This window comes from Monodon monoceros, unplaced genomic scaffold, assembly GCF_005190385.1.
Source record: "Monodon monoceros isolate NGI ecotype Baffin Bay Population unplaced genomic scaffold, NGI_Narwhal_1 Super_Scaffold_12, whole genome shotgun sequence".
NCBI classification, from domain to species: domain Eukaryota; kingdom Metazoa; phylum Chordata; class Mammalia; order Artiodactyla; family Monodontidae; genus Monodon; species Monodon monoceros.
The window spans coordinates 3,670,701-3,685,242 of NW_021703768.1; positions in this window are offsets into that span (position 1 = coordinate 3,670,701).

Below are 14,542 nucleotides of genomic sequence, written 5' to 3' on the forward strand. Positions count from 1 at the left end.
CTTTGGGGACCTGACACTGAGCACGAGCCCTGTGCCTTGTGGTCCCTCGACTTGCCTGGCCCTGGGGTGCTTCCTGTCTCATCTCTCTGGCCTCAACTGGAGGATGCAGCTCCAGGTGGGGGGGTCAGCGGGGGAGGGTTGGCCCTGGGGTGGTGAATCCAGGGTTGGGTGGGCCAGGAGGTAGAACAAGGAGGTAGAGGGGTGCACTCTAGGAGTAGTGACAGTGCCCAGCCACCTCAAGGGGTCCTCTGAACTGGCCTGAAGGGAGCAGGGCCCCCAGGAAAGGTTTCCTGGGCTGCGCCTGTCCACCCAGGGGCATGGGGTGACTGGTCTCTCCAAGTAAAAAGCTCTGCAGCCGTCCCCTCTCAGCTCTGCTGGGGCCAGAGAGCCTGCAGGTCTGCCCCAGCGCCCCTCTGAGCCAGTGGCCCTAATTATAGCTCCGAGCTGAGAGGCCTCAGAAGGTCATCCCACGGGGCCTGCTGGCTGCCTTTGTGCCCCAGCTACTGCAGCTGGATGCATACCCCTCCCTCCCAGTACAGACATCTGAAAATGGGCCCTCTTGGGGCAGCACAGCGGGGACAGAGGGGACCCGGTGGCACAGGGACCACAGGGCCTGTGGCCACAGTGCTTTTAGAGGCTCATGAAAATATTTAATTTCTTTTCAGATGAAAAAAAAGTTTCTTTTAGGTGGAGGAAAACGTGTCAATAGATACTATCAATATATCCATTCATCTTTGTATCATGCAGCCTTAACATTTCTTTCTTATCATTTGTTTTCAGTGGAGGAGAAGGCCCAGGGCCCATGCAAGTCACCCGGGTAGCACAGGTTGGGGAGGCCCCTGGGGTGGTCGGAAATTCTGGAACTGTCTTCAGTGGGAGGTCAGAGAAGGCGGTGGCCCTGAGCCCAGCAGGGGAGCGGGCAGCACAGCGGGGGCTCTGGGAGGGCCCTCGGGGTGCTCAGGCCTGGTGGATGCCCTATCCGCCCCCTCCAGCATGCCCGCCGGCCCGAGTTGGGCGCAAGTGCAGCTCTTCCTGCGGGCCGCTGTTCGGTTTCTGCAGACGCCGCGGGTGTCTCTGATCCCTTAATCCATTTACCCAGGGGACTGAGCACTGGCGGAATGCGGGGACACAATGGCCCGGCTGCACCAGGGGGCCGGCGCACCCACCTACTCCCGCCCCACCGTCCCCATTGTCTGTCCGCAGTCCGCGGGGTCCCGGGCTCAGGGAGCAGAGCGCAGTGGTGGCAATAACTCCGAGACGGTTTACATCCTTGCAACCGAAGGGCATTTTTTTCTTAATTCCTTCTACTTGAAACTGCCCTTTCGAGCGGGGAAGATGCTGTCCGGGTTCCTCCGCGGCATCGGAGCTCAGGCACTCCGGGGAGGGAGGCCCGGAGGGCGGGGAAGGTCAGGGGGCGACTGCAGACAGAGGGAGCCATGCGGGCTGGCCACTTGCAGTCTTTCCTCCCTGTGTCTTTTCCCGTTTGCTTGTTTGTAGCTGCTGCTGTAGCTTTGCTTGTTACTGAATTTTAAACGTATGGTTAATTGCCGGGTCCTCGGGTAGCTGCGGCAATGTCTGAAAATATTAAATACATCTGCGAGACGGTGGGAAAGAGAAATTAAAAAGGTGCTGGCTGCAGTGAATGTTAAAAAGATCTCACAAGGAAGTGATTAACATTTTTATGAATAAAATTAATCACGCATTAACTCTGCCGCACAGTGCATCTGATAGCCAAATGTGGCCCAGGAAGCCCCTTTCTTACACCCAGGAACTTTGAAGGCCTCCTGGGCCCTCAGCAAACGTCCAACCATTAGGAATTTCACAATATTTATGAGAGGATGTGTCAATAACAGCTATCTGAATTTGAGGCATGGAAAAGAAAACCTCCAAAAATACCACCACCGCTAGCACAGGTAGGGCAAAATTTAAAAAGCAACCACCATTTTTTTTTTTTTTTTTTCCTCTCCTTTGGCAAACCCTCAGTCAAAACCAGCCATTTCCATGCTCGGATATATGCTTCTGGGATTGTGTGGACCTGGATCCAGGAGGGCAGCAGGCGGCAATGGGGGAGGGGGAGGCTGAGTCCCAGAGCCTGGGAGGGGTGCTTTCCCCTGCCCTTGTCCGGGGCCCACGGTTCTGGGGAAGTGGATCGGAGTAGAGGGCAGGCCTCCACATTATTAAAATTTCCAGTCTTGCAGATAATCAACTGCGATTTCTCCTCTACCCGAGTCTCCTCTCCCTCCTTTCTAATCTCTTGCCACTGTGGTTTTGGGATTATTCCAGCAGGCTGTACAAAGGGAAGCAAAGGCATCTGAAGTGTCACTGCGGCTGTGGCAAAGGAACAGCACTGCCATTTTGTTGATGTTCCCAGCTCATGTGCGCAGCAGAAGGTGGAATCAAAGCAGCGCGTCTCCTCAGTTCTGCACATTATTTTTCCCCACTGTGGCAAATCTCTCCGAGCTCCGTGAACCAAGAAAACCACGGTCCCTGTTTGAGTTGATATATTAATATTTACTGAGGATTTGCAAGGTCGGGGCTAAATGTCAGCAGATTGCTGGGGCAGTCCTGTGGGGAATAATTAACCAAATCTCACAGCAGTTCATCCTCCTAACATCTTTATTAATCTTTTTTTTTTTTTTCTCCCTTCCCCTCCTGAAACAGTACATTGAAATATTGCTTTTGCAACCTTAGAGAAGATTCAGAATAAGTAATAGTAAAATACTGTGCTGGTGATGTTTGCTTTGGAGGGTCTCTGGACCCTTCCCTGGCAGGTGTTTGAGGGCAGGGGGGCGCTGATGGGTGAATTACCGCTGAGCAGTTGTGATTTTCACCTGCCCTTCCAACACATTTATCCTGACCAATTTGCCAGACACAGTCCTACCGCTTCCGTGATTCGATCCGAACCCCGGCTATACTGCGCAGGCCACTCTGCAGAGCGAGGGGGCGGCCGGCCGCTGCTTCTGGGGGTCTGCCTTCTTTAGTATGATTATAGGTTACACTTAGAACAAGTTGGACAATTGTCTTTAATAAGCTTCATAATTAGTGTCGGGATGCCTCATTACAAGTCATAGCCTGTAGCAGTCCTGGGCCAAACAGCCCTCTGCAATCTGATTTATTTTTTATCAGGCAGCAGGAGCTGTCTGGAGTTTTTGTTTGTATAATGGGGGCCTGCATCAGGCCCCCAGTGTAAAAATACCACCAGGAAATTAATTGCTTCTGTGTGGATTCACCGCAGATGTGTCCTGTTGATCAGAATGGTATATTTTTGACTTTGCTGTCCTGTGGTGAGTTGTAAAAAAAATAAAATGAAAGCCAGCAATGCAAACATATTAGCATCAATATAGATTCAGTATGGCATAATTGAAAACATGGGGTTTCAGGGGAGGATGTGCAGGGAAAGTTCAAGTTTCTAGTAAGATCGTTTCCCTTCCTGTTCTCTTTCACAGTTTTTTTTTTTTTTTTTTTGATTATATATGAATGGATGTATGTATTGCTCCTAAGTGGAACCATCTCTGGGCAGACATGTGACTGGAATGTCAGCTGGTTTCTGGCTGAAAGATTTTACAATAACATAAGCCCTAATGGAGTGGCTGATCCCCTGCCCCGAGCCTGACACCAGGGCCCCTGTTTGAGGTCCATGGTTTGACGCTGTTACAATGGTGCCAGGGAGAGCCTGGGCCGCTCATCCTGGCTCCACCCTGAAGGGGCCTCAGGTGGCTCTGGGTGGGTCGGCCTCGTGTGTGCTCCGCTTTTGCATGTGTGTGCACTTCACGTGTGACTAAGCCATGTGGACAAATCTTTCTCATATGCTCTCTGCGCTGCTCCCTGGGCTCAGGTATAAATAAATACTTTTTCATCAGACCACTAGATCCCCCTACATTCTGATGAAGTTGCAAATGAGTCCTCCAACTTAGAACATTTTAAAGATATTTTTATGCTAATTTGTCCCCGAATTAGAATTTGCCACTTGCATGTCTTATTCTTGGCACTGGACTGTCCGTTGCTGGCGAGTGTATATGGATCACCACGGCTAGGGCGGAAGTGTAGTTCCTCACATCCCTTTGATTTTTCTAGAAGAGTTCCATGAGCTTCGCTTTCCCATTCGTCCTTGTTGAGGCTGTTTGAGGTCAGGACTCTGGTTTTCGTGCTCGGCACCGTATTGGGATGGAGTTGGTCAATTTAACCTCAGCTAACTCAGCAGACTGCACCTTATTTATGTGAGAACAAAAGCAGAAATGAATGCTGAATGCGATGTCATGATAAAGATCACGAGACATTGAGAATTGGGCAGGAAAATAAGTACGTCTCATATACAGAAGAACGGATTGATCTGGGCTCCTGTGGATGCAGCAGGTGCTCCTGAGAGGCAGCAAGAACCATGGCCACTAGAACCTCTCAGCTGGGGTTTGCAGGGTCCTGTCCATGGGAGGATTCTAGTGGTCACTCTTGGAGTTCCACATCCCGCTGATTTACCATGGTCTCTTCGGCAGCAAATGTCATAGGTAGGTGCGGGCTCCCTGAAGGAGAGGCCCGTGGACCCCTTGCTTGTCCTGCATGAGAACACGGGGCGAGGCCTGCGGGGCATCACCTCCTGGTTTCCAGATAAAGCCCCGGCGGCTGTGCGGCGATCTGATGGGTGAACTCGGGGAGCAGAGGCAGTGGGGGATCCAGAGAAGGCGCCCAGGGTGGGGTGTGGGGGTGTGTGTGTGAGAGAGACAGACAGGCAGAGACAGAGAGAGAGGCTGAGAGACAATAAGGAGAGATGAAGATCCAGAACCGCGTGTCTCCTGCTGGGTAACCTACCCTCCTCCATCCTCTTTCCCAGATACCTCTCACCCCGTTCCCACGGAGAATGGCGCAGCAGGACCCTTAGGGAAACGTGTTCAAAATGCATGTTCCCCAGCAGCCCTTTCCCCATTCCCATTTCAGCAGGCATGGGGGACCGGGTCTTCTGCATTTTAAATCAGGGTCATTCTGAAGCCCAGGTGGAGCCCACACTTGGAGAAACACCCCGTGTATCCCAGGATGCATTGAATTCCTTCCTGTTAAGGAATCAGCCGACAAGGGGCTTGAGTGTCACCCTTCCTGGTTCATTAACCCTTGAGCTGAGTGTGGGACTGGAAGGTTCTAAGCACTGCAGAACCAAACAAATTCATCTTTGGCGGTGAGGGTCGTCCATGCTGTCTGGAGGGCTGGGACCCCCAGGCCGTCGTGTGGTGCAAGCTCTGCCTCTGCACAGGCCCTGGGGGGCCGCACCAGTCACCAAGCACCAGTCTGTGGCTGTGCCAAGCTGCACGGGGACAGCAGATCTTCCCTGACATCCTGCTGCACCCGTGGCCGGCAGGGCCGTTTGTCAACTCCCCACAGTAAACAAGGAAATGATACAATGTTGTCCGTCCCTCTTTAGTGGCGGGAACTTAAGTGTATGGCGGGTCCCGTATTCGTCATGCAATGGCAGCAGCATCTCCTGACCCTTCATCCCGAGGATCTCCCCTCCATTCCAGGGTCGCTGATTCTCCATGCATGTCATTAACCTTTACGTGTGCACAGTGTTTTCTCTTTTTACTCTTCACGCAGTTGAGAGTCAAAAAGTGGATGACACTTGCTCCGGACGTAGCTGAAAGGATGCAGGCGTGAGAGCTTCTCCTCCGATGAACAACCAGGCTAAGGATAAGCTGTTGTTGGAAGCCCCTCTGGTTCCAGGAGTGATGAAGCACTGTGGGCGGCACCATCTGAGTTCCATGGGAGAGCTGGGTGCTGCGCACAGCTGGCCTCCACCCTCAGGGCCAGGAAGCCAAGTGCAGGACCCCTTCCAGGGAAAGAGCCTTGAATCCCCAGCACCTACTTGCCTCCTTGCTTTCCCTCCCCTCTTTGCCCACACTTAAAAATAAAGATAGGAAAGAATTTCTTAGCCAAGTTTGAAACCAGCCTCATCTTTAAGGAGTAAAGTTATTTTCTCTTGGCAATTACTTCTTCCCATTTCTCAGAAGGAAAAAAAAAAAATATTTAAACCATAAGAAAGACCCCAAACTTCCCCAGACATCAAATATCTGTTAAAAAACAAACATCATTTTGATAAGCTAAGTATATATGGATCAGAAGACATGTGGCTTTGGTTTTCCTTAGAAAGCTTACTTTGAACCCCAAATACTTTTAGAAAGTTTGAGGTGTCCAAATGCTGTGCATTTGGGAACACCCAGCCGTAATTTTCGGGGGATGGATTCAATACACATGTTTCTGATCTATTTACAATGATCAGAGTCAACTGCTCATTTTGAATAGCCTTTGATGTGCAGGCATCCCTCTGGGGCTTTAAAAACCATCCTGCAGTGTCTCTTCTCTCTGACAGCAGAAGGGTCTGTCTTCCCAGAGTTACACGACCACCTTACCCCTCACTCTGTAGGTCACTTCAGGTCTTCAGCTCCTATGTCTCAGGGAGTATCTAACTCAAAACAATGCCTTTCCCATGTTAGGAACATGTCATCTTGGAAGGAGAAGTGAGGAAACATCAGGGCAGCCTGCTGTCACTGCTGACCCCTTAGGGGTGACCGTCCTGCATGGTTCAGGTACAGGAAGATGCTCTCTGGACGGTCCACTGGTGGATGGAATTTTGTCGACGTAACTTTCATTTTGGTGAGCAAGGAATTGGTGCTGTGGCCACATGTGATGGTCAAAGCAACTCATGTTAGGGGTAGTTAGAACCTGTCTCCCCATCACGCAGCCTTGAGGAGCTGCTTGCTGCCTTCAGGGTGCCCTCCCATCTGTGTATGAACCACATGCACATACGTAGGCAGAGTGAGAGAACGAGGTGGGTTTGAAATGAGAACTCATGGATGCATTGTCATCTTGGGCCTGAATTAGGATAATCGTAATTCCTGACATTTAGTGAACCATTTCTGGCTGCCAGGCGCTGTTTGTAGTTTACGTGTGGTAACAGATTTAATCCCCTGACAATGCAGTGAGGGGGGATTTACTCTTTGCTTAATTTTAGGGGCCCGGGGACTGGGGTAAGGAATCGCCCCAGAAGCCCAGGGTTCTCACCATGCCTGGCCTGCGGGAACAGTCTAGAACAGGAGAAGCTTCCAGGCTCCTTCCCTGCCTCCCGACCACCCGCCAGCTGTGCGGCTGCCTCTCTGAGGTTTTAGGGCTGTGGGAGCCCCTCTTTTGGAAATTGTCGCATGAGGTGTGCTGCCGTCTGGTAGAACTTCCCCGTTCCGTCATGGACCTCTGTCACCCCCCAGACGCTCCTCTCACCCCTGGGGACAGAGCCGCTCCATCCCAAAGCCAATGTATTTTAGAATCTGGTTGTCATTTTTCTGTCATCAGGAGGCAATGCTATTTCTTCTTAATGTCTTTTTATGCCCAAATGGGACAAGCTGGCATGTCATTTCCCACACTCTGACAGTGGGACGCACACACTGGTTTTCCATGAATACAGCCATTTGCATTCTGCATAAACCAGGGTGTCCGTGGTTCTAAAGAATGAGGGTGCAGTCCGTCCTCTGGATCTCCTGGCTGCCTCCCCCCGAGAGCAAAACTCCTGTCCTCCTCCTCCATGCTCCCCACTCCCCGTCTCTCTGTCTCCCCAAACTTCCGGGGGCTCTTACACACCAGCAAGGGCATCCCTGAAGGGCCGCCGACTGGTTTCAAGGTGTGGCGGGGCCAGAGGGGTGCAGAAAGGCTGGAGGCACGAGTCCCTCCGTTCCCAGGAGGGGGAGGTGATGGCACAGCCCACCCTGGAGATTGTCACCCGCCCCCATGACTGTAACTTACAGTCTGTGATGTGAGGGATCCAGCAACCTTTCTAAACTGTACCTCAATTTTAGGTGTTTATAGCTCAGGAAATGAAGTGTGCATGTCGTGTGTGTGTGTGTGTGTGTGTGTGTGTGTGCACATGTGGAGGGGTGGCATGGGGAAGGTGCAGACTAGGAGAGAAGGGTCAGCCTTGCCAACAGCACAGTCACTGAAACCCAGAAAGTCTTCCTTGACCTCGATCAGCTGGGGCGGAGCTGTGTTTACCTGGAGAGCGTTTCACATCCCCAGCTTGCTTTGTCCCATATTCATAGACTCGTGGACTCTATCAGGCACAAAAAACCTCCATTTACATGTAGAAGAATGGGTCCCACAAGGTGAAGTGAACTTTCTAAGGACCCACAAGTGGATGGAGAGAAGGAAGGAGATTCCAGTGAGGGACCAGGGTGGCCAGTGTGAGCCCACCCTGAGCCTTGTCCTGGAGGATGCTGAGAGGGGAAGAAGCAGGAGGGAATGCAGAGGCAGAGAGCAGGGGCCGTGGGGACCTGGGTGCAGGCCACAGGGCTTCGCACGCTCACCCTGAACTCTGGAATAGCCAGGCCAGTGGCCCTCGCTGCAGCGGGGAGGGTGCCAGCGCGGCTGCTTGTCTGGGCTCCCGGCCTCCCCACCCCGCCTCCTGGCCCGACCTCGAGGCTGCTGTTACAACCGTCACCAGGGATCCAGGCAACACGGTCTTGGTGCTCTTTGCATGGGAGTGGCTCCACTCCCCTAAAATAGCGAGACTCTAGGAGGTTCTCACTCAAAGAGAAGTTACCGGAACCTGCTGAAATTCACCAGCTAAGAGCAAAGACTTGGCTTCTGGATCGATCCCAGGCTTCCTATCTACACGGGTCCCATGCGCTCCCTCCTGCAAGAGAAGCCTGTGCCTGGCCTTCAGCAACCTCGCTTTCTCTGGACTGAGACCTTCTCAGGGGAGGGGGCCTCCCTGCAGAGCGACCCCTCCCCATAAGAAGTGGACCCTGACGATGACGCCTCTACGCCCCTCATCATATCGATGTACGTTGTTCAAGAGCTACCGCGACTTCAGCCACTTCACTTAAATAACAATTAATTTTGGTGGTGGTGGTGGTGGGGTCGGTGGCCAGGAAGGGGATTGGAATGTTCCAGCAGCCAGTTGCAAGGTACTGAAAGGAGACCCTGAGGCAGGCGGTTCCCGCTGGTGCCCGGGGGCTAGGAGGTTGAGCTCGCGGAGAGGTGTGTGCTGTTGGTGAGTTAAGGACCTCCTTCCCGAGGACGTTTCCTCATCACAGCGTTTATCTTTAGAACGGTCCACAGGCCGTGCATGCACAGCGCACCCACTTCATGGCATCCTCCCCCTAGTATTTGGCTTTCTGGGCCCATGGCAGAAGCATGCTGGGGGTGTCCCTGCGTTTTAAATACCAGCACAGGGTTCGGGGGACCGTGCTGGCTGATTTCCTTCCAGGATGACTGAGCCCTACCGATTTCAGCAGATGTGGCACATTCTATGGTAACTTTCCAAGAGCCTGTGGTGGTTGGCCTTGTTTCTGCTCTGGGGACAGGAAACACACATTAAATGCAATTTGTTACTTGCCTTTCTCGTCTTAGTCCATCAAGAGAGCATTAACCGGCGAGAGAGTACCGTTCCCCAGGGCCTGGGAGGGGGTCTTGCGGGAATTCACGGAGATACAGCATTCCTGTGCGTTTTGGGTTTGTTCGCTCTTTGTAGCAGATGAAATGCTTCAAAAATAAGCACAACTGGGGACTCTGTTCTTCCAAGTTTGGTTTCCGATCCCTCTGGTTAATGCCATTGGTGAAAACAATTAACCTCTGTATATTTCGGGATACAGGCAAGACCTTGTGGAAATCTTATTTAATTATGTGCTATATTAATGTTATATTGATTATGTTATTGCCTGTAAATCCAGTTGCTTAATAAAGCTACAGTCATTTTGCAATAAAGTTGTGTTTGCAATCAATTAATGGGTGTCTGGGGGCAGACAGCTATGTGCAGGGGCTGTTGGCACTAAGAAAAATCGTCCCAGGGCTGAAAACCAGAGGGGCCAGCAGAGAACATCCGTTATTTATGTATACATAGGAATGCATGTAAGTATATGTACATAATTGGGTTAAGTCAAAGGAAAAGCATATACCCCAGGGCACTGATTTTTAGCACATAGATCTGGAGAGTTATGAACGGCTGTCTGTATGGTCGAGCTCTCAACAGCACTGAGGCAGCATCTGTACGTGGGGCAGGATAATGTTTGATTTTAAAAATACAAGTAAATGATAACCGCCAATATTGAGACCATGTGAAGGCAGGGGAACAAAGCATACTTTCATTGTTAATCATGCTGACATCCAAGTCGGAGGAGCACATCTCCCCATTCGGAGGAAATGCCATCACCCCTCTGAAGATCACATCTGCCACTAATACCATTCGGCATGTGGTCCGACTTTTATCTCTCTACCAAAATTTCATGTCATGATTTTTACATCTGATGCTAAATTCAGGTCACTACAAAATAAGTACAACTATTTATTTCTTTCTCGTCCTTTGTGATGTGTCCAAGATGTGTGTCCTCATAACAAAATATGAACTGAATATTGAAGTTTTACGAGTATTTTTTTAATAATACACCATAGCAAATAGAAATTTAGCCATTCCTCAATTCAGGTAGATAACGGATCCTTCCCATAAGTGACAGTGCTGTGCAAATCACATAATGATGCTTATGTAGTCGTATTTGGGGCAGGCCGATAGTTCTGTCATGGTGACATGTCTTTGACCGTAAGGGTGATGTCTAAGAGCACGTAATCTTGTGAAGAAAAATGTGATATTACAAGGAAGGGCATATCAGTGACCAGCCTTCTAACTGTCACAGGAGGACCCCAAGGACCCAAGTTCTGGATGACTAATGCTCCCTGACTCCAGCTTCGGCTCTTGTCAGTGGCAAATAACTTTAAACCACAAAGTGGGACCTCCTGATTCATCTTGCTGTGCTCTGGTCTGCGCCCCGTGGGCTCGTTTGCCCAAAGACCCTTAACTCTGAAAGCTTGGTCCACACCCGTTTCAAGTGCAGACAGAGGCCATCCCCAGGGGCTCTGTGGGGGTCCGGGTTGGACGGTTTCTGAGTCTCCAAATTTCCTTGCTTTGTCACGGTCTGTATCCCAGATAGCAGTTCACTGCCGAGTTCCCAAACGTCCTTATTGGAGAATGAACGTTCCATGTTAAATCAAACTCACATCTCCTAGACTGCTGTCCTTTCAGCTCTGAGGACCACTTGGTGACAGCCAGAGGGCATTTTGAGGTGTGACAAGATGGAAGGAAGGTGCCCTCTCCCTGTGCCCTTCCATGGGCAACACAATCCCATCAGTCATCCGAGTTAGGCTTCGGCCCAGAGTGGCAAGAGGGAGGTGGCATTTGGGATCATCTCCAATAAGATGTTTAGCTCACAGGGAACCAAATGTCAATTTCATCAGGATGCTTCCAGACACAAGACCTTCTGCAGACTCGAGCTGCGACCTTAGTTCCAGCCACACCCGGACCTCACCTCACCTGCTGGGAGCCAGCACTCTCTTCCTGCTCTTTCTACCTCAACAGATGTACTGTTTGGATGTGTGGAAGGGTTAATGTTGGGGCTTTGTGGTTCTGTGGAAGACGCTGAGATGGGCTCCACTGCTGCTGAGTTTGAAAGAGGAAGATGCCGAGTGTGATATCTGAATATTCAGTGACTCCCAGATGTTAGAGTTGAAAAAGGAACAGAAATCTTATCATCAGATCTAACAGACTTAGTCATCTGCTCAAGGGCACACCCTCCATGACTGCAGTGTGCACATCCCAGGGCTCCTCCTGGCCCCTCGGTGGAGAGCAAGCTCTTCCTGGCACCCCACCTCCATTCCCGGGAAGATGTTGGCGGCCTCATTCATCTTAACGTGAATTAGAACCAGCTCTAGTATTGTTAAAGACTTACTTGGGTTTTTATATCTCTTGGGGGAAACTGTGGGAAGAAGACAGTCGGGGAGGGGGGGGGCGAGTGTGCACAAGACGACTTGGGGAGCAGAGGCGGAAGCCTTGCCGGGCAGAGGCTGAGCCCGTGTCTCCCCAGTTAGAGAGGTTGGTGCACAGGAAGACAGCACAACAACCAGAGCCGGGGCGGCCGCCGTGCTGAGAGCGAGTGATCAAGCCAGGCCCCTGCCGGCCACCTTGGTCTGTTACCACCAAGGCCAGAGTCTTGCACAAAACCATCTGCAATCCTAAAAAGGCAGAGGCAGATCAGCACCTGCCCCTCCTCAGGAAGCCCATGGGGAGGTGCTCTGGTCACCACCGCATACAGCAAACAGGAAGACAAGCCGATCCCATAGCTGGGCTGAGAACCTGGGAGCTGCCCCGGTCTCACAAAATGAAAACAACTGCATTGCAGTCACAGGAAGGTACAAAAGACATCTACACCTGTCTACACCAAGCAGCCCATCATAGAAGGAAGCAAGGACCAAGAAAGAAAAGCCTAGACACTCAGAAGGCCAGAGAGCTCACCTTTAAGGGGACTCGTGTGAGGTGGGCGTGTTTACCTGGACTGGCCGAGGGGTGTCTGGCATCTTCAGCCAGCAGCCTGAGCCCTGTGCACTTTGGTGAGCTCAGCAGGATCCCATTTGCTTGAAATCGGGCACTGGGATTCCTGGCATCCTCTGTCATGGAAACGTGAATTTCCAGGGGGCCTGGAGATGACCCCACTCACAGGAGCAACCTGGCGTCCATCGTTGAGGGGCGTGAGCCCATGGGAACACGGCTCTGGGGGGCACCCCAGCACTTCTGAGTTGGAAGAGTGTTGTCCATCGTGGAACCAGCCACGGGATGAACTCACGTGAAAGGTCTTCATGACTTGTCTGTGAACAGCCCGCGGGCCAACGGGCTGAGCCCACACTGGTTACCAGCCTTCCAGGCTGGACAGAGAGACACACACTGCCTTCTGGGGCTTTTTTCATGTTGGCCCAAATGACATGCTCCTGGGGAAAGAGACCCCATTTTTGCTTCTTGCATTGCCGTTAAAAATTGCTTAATTTGGAGGGTTGTTTTAAAAGCCTAACTATACATGTTTTAATGACTAACTTATAAATGCCTATTACGATAGATGGGCAGTCATAACCATGGACTTAATAGGAAGGAGCAGAAATGCTCTACTGTCCCTAAGAGAAAAGAAACACTGAACCTCCACCCCAACCCCGATATCCGGGTCACGGGCATCACAGGGACAGATTCTGTGCGATGAACCCCTGATATCATCACTGTTAAGACCTGGAGGAGCAGCTGGGGTCTGAAGAACAAGTTCTGTTGTCTCCAAGCAACCGACCTGTCTAAATGCACGGCAAGCCACTGGCCTCCAGGCATTCATCAAGGAGGCTCTGTCTTTGCCCTCCCCTCCGGACCTCGGGCTCTGCCTGTCGGCTCCACTCTGGGTCCTGCAGAATGGCCTTTCCCCAAGGCAAGAACACTAACTTTGACTTTCAACCCTAGAGTGATCCAGGGGCATTTATCCGTTTATGTTAAAGAAGGAAAAGGACATAAGAGTAAGAGTATATGGAAGTATAAGGGGAGACAAGAAGGGTGTAAGGACATTCTTCAGAGTTTCAGAGAAAGATCTCTGTTCACCACATTATTCATGAGAGTGAAACCTGGAATCAAATTAAAGGTCTCAAAGGAGAAGATTAATTAACTACCGCATGGAAAAATATACACACAATATACAAGCCTTAAAAAGCATGCTTCACCTAAAAAATGATACAAATGAATTTATTTACAAAACAAAAATAAGCTCACAGACATAGAAAACGGTCTTATGATTACCAGAGGGGAAAGAGGGGGGAGGAAGGGATAAATTTAGGAGACTGGGATTAACATATATACACTACTATATATAAAATAGGTAAACAACAAGAACCTACTGTACAGTAGGGAACTATACTCAGTATCTTGTAATAACCTATAAGGGAAAATAATTTGAAAAAGAATATATATATGTATAACTAAATCACTTTGCTGTACTCTTGAAACTAACACAACATTGTAAATTAAATATATTTCAATAAAAAATTAAAAAGCAAATTTCAAAAAAATTTAAGGATATGAATATGTTTATATCTTAATGCTAAGTGACAAAAGAAGGATACTGCCTGATTTCATCCCAATCCTGGAAAAATATAAATGTAGCCATATTTCTGTACTTATCCACATATACACTAAAAAAGATCCTGGAGAAAAATCCACAAAAATGTTAATTGTGCCTTCCCTATTAAATGGCAAGATACTGTTGACTTATGTTTATTTTTTACACTAATATGGATTTCTATTTTTAGTGAGAAAGAAAAGTTTTGTAATGAAAAAATGTAATAATGCAAATATTTTTGAATACATTCCACTTCAAGTTATAAAATTAATTAAACTATGTCTTTGTGAGACATAGACATTCTGGGCTTGTACCCAGAATGCCCTTTAAAATCAGACCTGAGTTCTGCGGTGAGCGTCCCAGTCCACGAATGCAGGTGCAGAATGAACACATGGAGACCACGTATAGATCACGTGAGGGTGCATCAAGGACAGGTAGCACCTCTCATGAGATTCTGGAAAAGTAAAAATAAAGGGCTTCATATTTCAAGTGCTACTTGGAGGTGAAAACCCATCTCCTATATACATACTTAGACCTGAAGATGTGCATCCTGAGGGGCCAACATATATGGACCCCACTGAAGGCATGTCTAGTAGATGGACCACATA